At 41.7% G+C, this 12,976-nt stretch overlaps 2 long non-coding RNA genes across 2 annotated transcripts in view; both read left to right on the top strand.

Moving 5' to 3' along the window:
• LOC109822100 overlaps window positions 1-7,831 on the top strand; it is a 28,372-nt gene extending 20,541 nt beyond the window's left edge. Inside the window, exons 2-3 of the long non-coding RNA XR_002242025.1 lie at window positions 6,821-7,045; window positions 7,753-7,831. This is a non-coding gene — a long non-coding RNA (uncharacterized LOC109822100). The remainder of the gene's footprint in view (window positions 1-6,820; window positions 7,046-7,752) is intronic.
• LOC109822099 lies at window positions 8,606-9,125 on the top strand. Its single transcript, XR_002242024.1, has 2 exons — window positions 8,606-8,696; window positions 8,929-9,125. It is a non-coding gene; the product is annotated as an uncharacterized LOC109822099 (long non-coding RNA).

Below are 12,976 nucleotides of genomic sequence, written 5' to 3'. Positions count from 1 at the left end.
AGATGATGAGGGCGGAGCCACACAGGAGAGGAGCTTGATGAGATAGCATGTTGACGTCGGTTTGGTCTCCAAGTGGGAGATTGTTAGGTTGGGGGTGGATACCAACCTCCGACGATGATGAGAAGCTCCGACGAGCTCGAGGATGATGCAGGTGAGTGTGGGAGTCGACGGCGAAAGCTTCAGGTGAAGCTCGAACAGGTGGAGCTGCAGGTGAACGCGAGTGTCGACCTCCGCGTGCGAGCTCTCCGACCCCCGCGTTCGAGCGCTCGACCATCGCGTCCAAGGCGTTCGACCATCGCGTTCAGGCCTCCCACCTCCGCGTTCATCGCACCGCTGGCGACAGGCTGTCGCCAGCTTGTCAAATTTTCGGCTATAAAAGAGCCCCCCAAGCCCTAGGGTTTGTTGCTCTCTCCCCCCGACTTTCTTTCTCTGGCGGCGGTTTTTTCTCCCCAAAACGCAGTAGCGTTCCATCACTCAAATCGCAGCAGCGATTTTAATCCCCAGCTTCGGTTGAGGGGGATTTAAGAAGAGATTAAGAAAAAGATTAGAGAGAGAGAGAGAGAAAAGAAAAGAGGGGTTTTATAAGTGGGTTGTTTAATTATTCTCAAGTGAGATTTGAAAGGGGTTTATTCCCTTTAATTCTGTAGCTACAATGTTCTTTTGAGAGATCTTATTTTTGATCTGCTCCTAAATTGTAATTTCTTGTTTGATTAATAAGAAATTATCTGTGTGGCTCCCGAGGACGTAGGCAGTTGCCGAACCTCGTAAATCTTGTGTACTGTTCTCTATACTGCGTTTCCGTTGCATTAGGGGTTTAGGCGTTAAATTCCCAACAACTGGTATCAGAGCGTGAAACGATCTAGAACAAGTCAGATTCAAGTGGGAGCCATGGCCACAGATGAGACAAAAATGAGACTTGAGAAATTTGATGGAACAGATTTCAGATTCTGGAAAATGTAGATAGAGGATTATCTGTATCAGAAAAATCTGTATCAACCACTATCGGGGAAGAATAGAGGATTATCTGTATCAGAAAAATCTGTATCAACCACTATCGGGGAAGAAGCCAGATTCTATGAAGTCAGATGAGTGGAACCTTTTAGATAGACAAGCCCTCGGAGTTATCAGATTGACGTTGACTCGCAATGTTGCGTTCAACATAGCAAAGGAGAAGACCACGGCAGGTCTTATGGAAGCACTCTCAAACATGTATGAGAAGCCATCAGCCGCAAACAAAGTTCATTTAATGCGGCGGTTATTCAATCTGAAAATGGCGGAAGGCGCGTCAGTAGCACAACACCTCAATGAACTTAATACGGTTATAACCCAATTGAGTTCAGTTGAGATTGAGTTTGATGAAGAAGTTCGGGCGTTGATATTGTTGTCTTCCCTACCAGAGAGTTGGAACGCTACAGTCACAGCTGTGAGTAGCTCGTCGGGAAAGAAAAAGTTGAAGTTCGACGACGTTCGTGATTTGGTTCTCAGTGAGGAGATCCGACGGAGAGAGACGGGTGAAGCTACAACCTCTTCAGTATTGCATACAGAGTCAAGAGGTAGAAATTCAACCAGAGGAAACGGATGAGGCAAATCAAACTTCAGAGGTAGATCAAAGGACAGGAGGTCCAAATCAAGGAATCCAAGTAACAGCTCGAAGGCTATCCAGTGTTGGAATTGTGGAAAGACCGGGCATTACAAGAATCAGTGCAAGAGTGCACAGAAAGAGAAAGAGGCGAAGGTAGAGGTGAATGTCACTTCCACTTCAGGAGGAGACGACGCATTGATATGCTCTTTGGAAAGCAAGGAGGAATCTTGGGTGTTAGATTCAGGAGCGTCGTTCCATGCTACCTCTCAGAAAGAATTCTTTGAGAAGTATACCCCCGGAAAACTTGGATACGTATATCTTGGTGATGATCAACCGTGTGCTATAGTGGGCAAAGGCGTGGTGAAAATTAAGTTGAACGGGTCAGTATGGGAGCTGAAGGATGTCAGGCATATTCCCGACCTGAGAAAGAATTTAATATCCGTAGGCCAGTTGGCTGGCGAAGGATACACCACAACCTTCCATGGAGATGATTGGAAGATCTCAAAGGGCGCAATGATAATTGCCCGAGGCAAGAAGACTGGTACCCTGTATATGACAGCAGGTGCACGTTGTTTGATCTCAGTTGCAGCAGGCAATGAGACTTCAAAGCTGTGGCACCAGAGACTCGGTCATATGAGTGAGAAGGGGATGAAAATCATGCACACAAAAGGGAAACTCCCAGGACTGCAGTCAGTGGAGATGGATATGTGTGAAGAATGTATACTTGGAAAGTAGAAGAGAGTCAGTTTTCAGACAAGTGGTAGAACCCCCAGGAAGCAGAAGCTAGAGCTCATTCACTCAGATGTGTGGGGACCAACAACCACCGCGTCCATTGGTAGAAAACACTACTTCGTGACTTTTATCGACGATCACTCTCGGAAAGTGTGGGTCTACTTTCTGAAGCATAAGTCAAAAGTATTTGAAACTTTCAGGAGATGGAAAGCTATGGTCGAGAATGAGACCGGTCTGAGAATAAAGAAGCTCAGGACCAACAATGGTGGTGAGTATGAAGACACCGGATTCAAGAAGTTCTGCTATGTGCACGGGATCAGAATGGAGAGAACCGTGCCAGGCACGCCTCAGCAAAATGGTGTAGCTGAGCGAATGAACCGAACGTTGATGGAGAGAGCCAGAAGCATTCGAGTACAATCAGGCCTACCGAAGCAGTTCTGGGCAGAAGCGGTCAACACAGCAGCTTACTTGATCAACCGAGGTCCATCGGTTCCATTGGAGCACAGAATACCAGAGGAGGTATGGTGCGGAAAGGAGGTAAAACTCTCACATCTTAAAGTTTTCGGTTGTGTAGCTTACGTGCATATTAGTGATCAAGGCAGGAATAAGCTTGATCCCAAGTCAAAGAAATGCACTTTCATCGGCTATGGTGAAGATGAGTTCGGCTACCGCATTTGGGACAACGAAAACAAGAAGGTGATCCGGAGCAGAGATGTGATATTCAACGAGAAGGTGATGTACAAGGACATGCACAAGACTGACGACTCAGAGAGCGAGTCCACATTTATAGATGCAGATGATGTCCCGAGTAACCTCTCGGAAGAACCCAATGCAGAGGGTCCTCAGCAAGAAGAGCCTGTTGGACAAGATGGTGCGCAGGAGCCCGACGCACCAGCTCCGATATTAAGAAGATCTTCTCGTCCTCCTGTACCCAACAGGAGATACATGAACTATCTGTTGTTGACAGATGGTGGGGAGCCTGAAAGCTTTGATGAAGCTTGTCAGTGTGGAGATGCGAGCAAGTGGGAGCTTGCAATGAAAGATGAGATGAAGTCTCTCATATCAAACCAGACGTGGGAACTAGCTGAGTTGCCCACGGGTAAGAAGGCACTCCACAACAAATGGGTGTACCGGGTGAAAGAGGAGCAGGATGGTTCCAGAAGATATAAAGCCCGACTGGTTGTCAAAGGTTTCCAGCAGAAGGAAGGAATTGACTACACCGATATTTTCGCTCCCGTGGTGAAGCTAAATACTATCAGGACCGTGATGAGTATTGTAGCAATTGAAGATCTTCATCTCGAGCAGTTAGACGTGAAGACGGCGTTTCTTCACGGAGATCTAGAAGAGGAGATATACATGCACCAGCCAGAAGGTTTCTCAGAAGAAAAGAAGAAGAACCTGGTGTGCAGACTCAAGAAGAGCTTGTATGGCCTGAAACAAGCCCCAAGGCAGTGGTACAGAAAGTTTGACGGCTTTATGCACAAGGAAGGTTTCCAGAAGTGCAACGCCGACCACTGTTGCTACTTCAAAAGATATCAGTCCAGCTATATCATCCTACTGCTGTATGTTGATGATATGTTGGTTGCAGGAGCAGATATGAAAGATATCAAGAGTTTGAAGCAGCAGCTGTCAAAAGAGTTTGACATGAAGGACTTGGGTCCAGCGAAGAAGATCCTTGGAATGCAAATCACGAGAGATAAGAAGAGAGGTCTCTTGCAGTTATCTCAGACGGAGTACATCAACCGTGTTTTGCAGAGATTCAACATGGGCGATGCCAAGCCTGTGAGCACACCCTTGGCTAGCCATTTTCGTCTGTCGAAGGATCAGTCTCCTCGGTCAGAAGAAGAGAAAGAGAGTATGGCTCAGGTACCTTACGCCTCAGCTATCGGAAGCTTGATGTACGCTATGGTCTGTACGAGACCAGACATTGGCCATGCAGTGGGAGTGGTCAGCCGGTTTATGTCGAATCCAGGAAAAGCTCATTGGGAAGCGGTCAAGTGGATTCTGAGATATCTATGAGGCACCACACAGAAGTGTTTGCACTTTGGTAAGGGAGAGGTAGAAGTGCAAGGGTACGTAGATGCAGACTTTGGAGGTGAAGTTGATCACCGAAGAAGCACCACCGGCTATGTATTCACCGTCGGAACTACAGCTGTTAGTTGGATGTCACAGGTACAGAAGATCGTTACCCTATCCACTACAGAAGCTGAGTATGTTGCAGTGACTGAAGCCAGTAAAGAGATGATATGGCTTCAGGGCTTATTGACAGAGCTGGGATTCAAACAGGAAAAGAATGTTTTGCACAGTGATAGCCAGAGTGCGATACACTTGGCGAAGAATTTCGCATTTCATTCTAGAACGAAGCATATTGCGCTTCGGTACTACTTCATCAGATCCCTGTTGGAAGATGACGTGTTGAAACTGGAAAAGATTCCAGGAAGTAAGAATCCAGCAGACATGTTAACAAAGACGGTGACAGTTCAGAAACTGGAGTTGTGCGCAACTTCAGTTGGCCTTCATGCATAGATGATGAGGGCGGAGCCACACAGGAGAGGAGCTTGATGGGATAGCCTACTGACGGCGGTTTGGTCTCCAAGTGGGAGATTGTTAGTTTGGGTGTAGACCAAACTCACCTCAATTGCGGTGAGGAGCTCCGGCGAAGCTCCGACGAGCTCCGACGAGCTCGAAGGCGATGCAGGCGAGCTCGAGGTCCAAAGCATGGAAAACGCGACCCTCGGCCACGACGAACGCGACCCTCGTTTGGGAGCGAACGCGACCCTCGGCCACGACGAACGCGACCCTCGTTTGGGAGCGAACGCGACCCTCGGCCACGACGAACGCGACCCTCGTTTGGGAGCGAACGCGACCCTACCCCCCCCTTTGATCTAGGGTTTCGGTGTTCCTTGCTCCCCCCGATCTCTCTCTGGCGGCGGCTCTCCTCTTCCCCGAATTTTTCTCCCCAAAACGCGGTAGCGTTACATCACTCAAATCGCAGCAGCGATTTTAATCCCCAGCTTCGGTTGATGGGGATTTAAGAAGAGATTAAGAAAAAGATTAGAGAGAGAGAGAGAAAAGAAAAGAGGGGTTTTATAAGTGAGTTGTTTAATTATTCTCAAGTGAGATTTGAAAGGGGTTTATTCCCTTTAATTATTAACACTGTAGCAACAGTGTTTATTTGAGAAATCTCAGTTTAGGGATTTGCTCTTGATTTGTAATTTCTTATTTGATTAATAAGAAAATTATCTGTGTGGCTCCCGAGGACGTAGGCAGTTGCCGAACCTCGTAAATCTTGTGTACTGTTCTCTATACTGCGTTTCTGTTGCATTAGGGGTTTAGGCGTTAAATTCCCAACATGTTGTTGATGATCTTTGCTAACTGCGTGGTTTTAACATATGAGACTATGCTTGCAGTCTGAAAGTTTTATTTTGTTATGACTGGAATAATAATCTTTTAATTGTTTGTTCGCCCCTGTCCCCATGTATTTCTGTTTGTCAAGTATTATTGGGAGTGGTGGTGGTTTGCTTTAGTTGGTTTTATTTTTATTTTGAGGGGAATTATGGAATAGGTGCAATTGGATAATGGAATTTGCTTGATTTATTCTTTATGTTCAGAAAGACGGCATATTTGAGTACTCTCTGTTAAGGTATCATGGTACAATTCCTTTTCTAAGTTTCTTTGAGTATTTTCAGTTACGGTACTATGTTCGAAAAGGTGGCATGTTTACTTAGCAGCTGCTACTGCTACATATTCTTGATGATCGTCATGGATGACAGGAATATATGGGCATGTTTACTTAGCAGCTGCTACTGCTACATATTCTTGATGATCGTCATGGATGACAGGAATATATGTTAATTGAAAGTTTTATTTTGATGATCGTGATGGATGACTTGGGTTTTATTATATGATACTATGTGTTAATTAAAAGTTTATTTTATTTTGATGATCGTGATGGATGACTTGGGTTTTATTATATGATACTATGTGTTAATTAAAAGTTTAATTTTGTAATGACAGTAGAATAGTAGTTGTCTTAACACTTTGTTCTCCATCACCTGTGGATTTCTATTTGTAAAGTATTATTGGGGGTGGTTTTAGTTTGTTTAGTTGCTTTTCATTTTGACATCTGCACCCGTGTTTGAAGAGGCGACGTAGTTAAAGTACTTTTAGTTAAGGTACTATCGCGCTAGTGCTATTTTCAGTTCACTGCTGCTGATGTCTGTTTTTTTATGACCATGGCAGAGGATCTTATTCCGGCATACTGCGTGTAATTTGAAGTTTTAAGTAGATGATCTTATTATGTCATACTACGTGTAATTTGAAGTTTTAAATGCAATAACAATCGACTACTGCTTAGTTCTTCCTCTTCTGTGTATTTCTGTTTTTTTGGCATTGTGCCTCTCCTTTTTTTGGCATTGTGCACCTTGTTATTGCATGATTCCTAGGCTGTTTGCAATAAACTTTATAACAAACTCGATTTCATTGATGAAAACTCTTGGAATGCAGGTGTTCTCATTGTGCTTGGGTTGGGAACTGCGTTTTGGCTTGCATTGGAGTGGTGCAAAGACTGGGGATCTCGAAGACACGTGCACGGCACAGACATCCCTATGAAAACTCTTGGAATGTAGCTTGTTCATTCTTTTCATTTATTACTAGTTAATCACTTCTCTTTGAGTGATGGAAACAGTTGGTGATTCTAGATCAAGTTCAAAAGAGAAGAGATCATTTGAGGTAAATCCTTTTAAAAATCCTATATTAGTTCATCATGGACATAAAACAGCTCTTCATATTATTCATTTCTTGGTAACATGCTAGCTTGCATAATAACTTCTGAAGAATTCTTTTGCTGGTAAAGAAACTCACCAGCACATTCTATTGCTGGTATCATGGACAGATGCTTACATATATACTACAGCTTTAGGGGATAATATCATCAAACCAATGTGCACATTCTATTGCTGGTAAAGAAACTCACCAGCACCTTTTCTTTTACACTTGACATCAAACCAATGTGCACATTCTGTTGCTTACATATTTCTTTCTAGTTTTATTACTTGGGACCTTTTCATTATGAGAAGCGGTTGAACGATTCTAATCATAGAAATAATCTGTGGAGTATGAACATTTGAATGTTTAAGACAAGAATATCACCTTTGAGGAACTGGTTCATCTAATAAAAAAGTGAGAGAAATATAAATATGTAAAGAGATTTAATATTGTTATGTGAAATGATGCAGATTTTGACAAGCTGCATAGCTAAGTATTCCTTTTTCTCCTTCTTTGCAATTCTGCATCCTTGCTGTTGATAGACTGCAGTTTCTTTTCGAAGCTGAGATTAGAATATTTGTTTCATAAGGTTATTATCAGTAATGCCTATAAAAAATAAAAAAACAAATTTGCCCACAGGTACTGTCTCATTGTTTTTCATTAATGAGCAGATGGATTGAATACTCTCTGCATGCTAGAAGTCTTCAAAACAGTGGTGCTCCACACTCAACAAGCTAGCTCAAGTTATTTAAATATAAATATGTAAATCTCCTTTTTGTTGCGTATATTTTTATTCTTGTTTAATTTTGCCTACCTGATTTAGCATTAAGTTTATGTTAGTAAATATGATTGAGTTTTGAAACTATTTGAATTGAAATGTAGGTGATTGTTACAGTTTACCTTTTTGTTGCGTATAAATGTAGGTGATTGAGCTTTGATATATTTTTCTGCACAATTTCACAACAGTGCTGAATCTGCTGATATGTACATTTATTAGTTTAACATTATTTGTGTAAAACTAATAATTGACGTTTAGGATTTACTGCATAAGCGACTAACATGATGCTGAATTATCTTACGCATTTGGTTATTATGTTTGCATTGAAATGGCCTCTTGTATATGTTGTCTTGCTTTGATTGATTAGTGTAGAGGAGCCATAGATTTGTCCATTTTTGCTTCTCTTAAGCAATGCTGATTTTAAAATTTTACCCTTCTAGAGAGGAAGTATTCTAAAAAGGATCAGTATGAATATCCATGTAATGCTTTCCCTTTTTCTCCTTTAAATATGAACCTTACTCGTGAAAACCTTACTCATGATTGTTTCCAGAATTATTTGTGATTCTTCCTTTAAAATATTTTTGATTCTTCAGTAGGTATAGACAAGCTCCTTTAAAATATTTATGATTCTTCCTTTTTCTGATGCTCCTTCTGTTTATTCTCTTTGCTACACCATTTGTGTTATTTGCTCTTCTGTTAATAGCTCATTGAAAGAGAGACTCAAATGTTTAAACAATATTTTATCTTTGCAGTAAATTGTGAATCTGAGGATCATGGTTTGGACTTTGAAGAAACTGTAGCCACTATTTTGCTCAAATGGAAGAGGTTTTGATGTAGGTGAGTGATTTTCTCTCTCTTTTTTAATATAAAAGAGAAACTGTAGCCATCTGAGGATCAATTGTCTCCTTATTTACCAATGAGAGAAACTGTAGCCATCTGAGGATCAATTGTCTCCTTATTTACCAATGTTACTTGAGCTTTTTTTCCTTGTAATGGTTAGTTTAAAAAAAATTACCTTTTCAAGTTTGTTGCTAACATGATATTTGATACGTTTCTTTATTTTTTGTAGGGGATATAAAGACTTAAATAGGAGAATGCGGACAAGATGGCTTTGATATATGAATCTTTTGGAACAAACTTGTACTTTTGAATTGATCATATTTTGATGGTTGTGAATTGATCATATTTTGATGGGTTGAAGTTATCTTGTAACTACTTATTTTTGAATGATGAGCTTAAAACATATGAATGCTTCATTATTTTTCATTTTGATGGTATCTTAATGTAGTGTGTTCTTATTCCATTTTTATTTTGGTTTACGTAATTGTGTTTGCTTATTGGTCAAATTTCTTGAAAAATGCTGATATAGCCTTGTAAAACTGTTGTCGTAGCCCTATAAAACTGTTGCCATAGCAAAGCAAAACGTCGCATTAGCTACAAAATAAATGTTGCATTTGGTCCTGATTTTGGAAAAACCGCTGCCCTTGTGTATGAAACCGCTACATTAGGTATCAAGAAACCATTGTTTGCAACTGTTGCATTTGCAATAACTGTTGCCTTTGTGTATGGAACCGCTACATTAGGCATAAGTAAACCGCTACAGAAAACGTTGCATTTTGTGAAAACCGTTGCGTTAGCCTCGTCTTAGAAACCGTTGCGTTAGGTTTTGCAACCGCTGCCTTATGGCTAGGGCAACGGCAGCAATGAAGACAGTTTGCTAACCGCTGCGCTTGTGCAACTGTAACGGTTTAGATGCTAATGCGACAGTTTTAAACCGTTGCGTTAGAGCAAATATGTGGTAGTGTGCCTACGTTCACGGGGCAAGGAGAGGGGATCTACTATTAGAGAGAAAAAGAATACAAATGAGTTTACAACTCTCATAATTTAAACCCTCAAATAGGCTCCTTGCTTTTCTTCACAAGAAAATGTCAGCCTCCAAATACTTTTCTCTCTTCACGAAACCCTAGGAATTTTCCCTGTTGTAGCCTTTTCTCCCGCAGCCAAATTAACTCTGCCTTGCGCCCTGTACGAAACCTCCTTTGCACGCTTAAAACCTAGGAAATAGCAGCAATATATAGCTACAGTTCGGGTGGGCCTTCAATCAACGCCTGCCAACATTCGTGGCCCCCACATGTTCTCATGCGACCACTTGCTTTGAACTTCACGCGTTTTCTTTTTGATCTCTTCACGTGGTGGGTTGGCCCACGTCACATTGACAATCATTAGTCGCTTGTATCACTAGTCGTTATTGATGTTTTTTTATTGTTACACCTATATGTGATACAGTTTAAGCGTGCCATTTTAACGCTTTGAGTTTGACCTGCTCCCTTTGTAATTTTCCAGTAGATTTTCTCCTTATGAACGGGTACGAACGTCTTCTCGAAGTGATTCCCTGTGCCGGCAGCTTTAATCTCACTGGTATTGAGGATGACCTTCAAATTGAACATGTCACATTTTTGCTATCAACGAAGTTTATATTAGTAAGATTTGATTCCTAAACATGGGCATCCCTAGACGTATTAGAAAACATTAAATTATGTTTAAATCAGGTAGTCTAGCTACGTGGAACTGATCGTAATATCTGATTCAAATCAAGTTGGTATTTTTAGGGTAAAATTAGGGTTAATTGCTGATAGTCCCCTTGTACTGTTATTCAATTATGGTTAGACTTCTGTGTAGTTCTATTGTTGAAGATAGACTTCTTGTGGGACCTTTTTTTTTCTTACTCTTTTACCCCAGGGAAGAAGAACATGTTTTCTTTAGGACAAATTTTCATTTTAGACCTCTTCAGAAAAATATTTGTAAAAATCGACCTATTTCGAAAATGTTTGTCAATTTCGACCTACTTTGAGCCAGTTTCAGTGGCTGAAACTAGGCCGAAATTGGCGATCGGGATTTGATTTTAAATCCCGTAAAGTTTAAGCCATTTGTTAACTACCTGATTCAGCGGCCAAAATCCTCACGGAATTTCAAATCCTGTGAAGTTTGCAGTCCTCAGTCCAAACAACACCACTGAAAAATAACGGTCTAAAATTTGAACTACTAACCTGAGGAAACCCTTTGAACCTGTGGGCAACAATCTCCAGTCCCCTAAACCCACTCATCCTCATCAAAGTACAGATCCCCCAAGAAGACATTGTTAGAGTTAATAACTTAAAACTTGATTTTGGCGTGGGGAAGTTTAGTCCCACATTGGATAGGAGATGGGAATGAGGGTTGTTTATAAGCCTTCCCCTTCTCTCCAATGCCTAGAAGAAAACATGGGTTATGCTCCACACCACACACGCGTGCTCGGATCAGGAGGCGCGCGCGCCCACGACCTGTGGGACACAAATGCAGCTCCGGATTGAGGGGATAACCTGCTACATTTTAAATTTTTATTTTTACAAATTAGAACAATTAAAACGAGTTAAACATTTAGCTGCGAGATTTGTGGATCTAAACGGACGCGAGATTGGTGGATCTAAACGGGCGATTATTATGGATCTAAACGACGGTTTCTAACCTATAAAATGATCTATAGCTGTGAGGGTTTGAATACACGGTTTTTACAACAGATCTCTTCTTCTCCTCTTTTCGAGAAAAAAAATATCACCCTGCTGTTACATTGCTGGTTCTCTGAAAGTTTTAAAGATTTCGCAAAGCTTTTTTAAAGCTCGTGCCGACGAGAAAGATGTCGCCTAACCGAGGGTCGTCGTATCTCCGAGATCTATTGTCGCGTAGCCCTATACGAAAGGGGGCAATTAGATTCTTAAGACAGCGTCTTGCACGCTTCGATCATCGGGTCGTATTTCTAAACTTAATTTATTTTCTTTTAAATTAATTTTATTTTCGAGTTATAATATTAATCCGACATTATCACATTTTTATTAACTGTTTAAAGCTAATATTTTTGTGCTTATTTCGGTCTAAACAGCAACTATTTTTCCCAACAGCCATTGCCGTCCTCCCTCCCACAGCACCGCTGCGGCCTGCTCACGTGATTGTCCAGCACCACCATTCACCCTCGCCTCCCCCAACCCCCTCACCACCCTCTCATAAACCTCCCTCACCCTCAGCCCCACCATCGCCCGGTTGTTCCTCTCGACGCCCCTCAGCGTCTCGTCGAGCCCTAGAGATTTTAAGGACATTTCGACCGTCAGGGTCTCGTAGCTGCGGTCGTCGGTCCAGAGGTACGTGGCCCAGGTGAGGCGGACGCAGTTGAAGCCGAGGGAGGTGATGAGGTGGAGGGGCTGTTTGTTACGTGGCCCAGGTGAGGCGGACGCAGTTGAAGCCGAGGGAGGTGATGAGGTGGAGGGGCTGTTTGTTGAGGCCTTCGGGGATGACGGCGGGCATGTGGCCCACCCAGTTGACGGTCTGAGGCCTGCAAACTTCATATATCGATTGATTTTATTAGTGATGTTGTATGGACCGAGGCCTCCAAACTTAACGGGATTTGAAATCCCGTGAAGTTGTTTGAGCTCCATGGGATTTCGGCCGCTTAATCAACTAGTTAACAAATAGCTTAAATTTTATGGGATTTGAAATCCTATAAAATTTTTGAATATTTTTCGTCAATTTCGATCCAGTTTTAACCAACTGACTGAAACTAAGTCGAAATTAGCAAATATTTACGAAATAAGTCGATTTTTACAAATATTTTTTTAAAGAGGTCTAAAACGAAACTTTGTCCTAATCTTTTTAGAGAGAGAACTGATAAAAATGCAACCCCACTAACCAAGCAAAACCAGAAAGCACCAACACCTTGAAAACCTGTCTAGAGTTAAGGTTTAGTTGTTCTGGCTTGGGTTTGTTAACTTAAGGGTATAATTGTCCATTAAAGAAAATGGTTAACAAAACAGAATATTTCCCTGCAGTTTTAATATCAAATTATGAAGATTTGGGGGACTAATATTTCAATATCAAATTACTAATGATTTAACGGACTAATATCTTTCAAAAAAAAACATATCTGAAATTCTTCTCAAGTTGATAATTGAAAGCTAGAACTTAAATACCAGTGTCATTTATTGTCCTCCTGTCCCCAGACTCCAAGAATGCAAGCTGAACCTCATGACAACATGAAATGATTTTTTTTCGCTTTTTTTTTTTGTTTGGTGGGGGGGGGGGGGGGGGGG

This window comes from Asparagus officinalis, chromosome 8 (genome assembly GCF_001876935.1).
Source record: "Asparagus officinalis chromosome 8, Aspof.V1, whole genome shotgun sequence".
In the NCBI taxonomy this organism is placed as follows: Eukaryota; Viridiplantae; Streptophyta; class Magnoliopsida; order Asparagales; family Asparagaceae; genus Asparagus; species Asparagus officinalis.
Note: the sequence above shows the minus strand (reverse complement) of the source record. Positions and strands in the feature narration are given on the sequence as shown.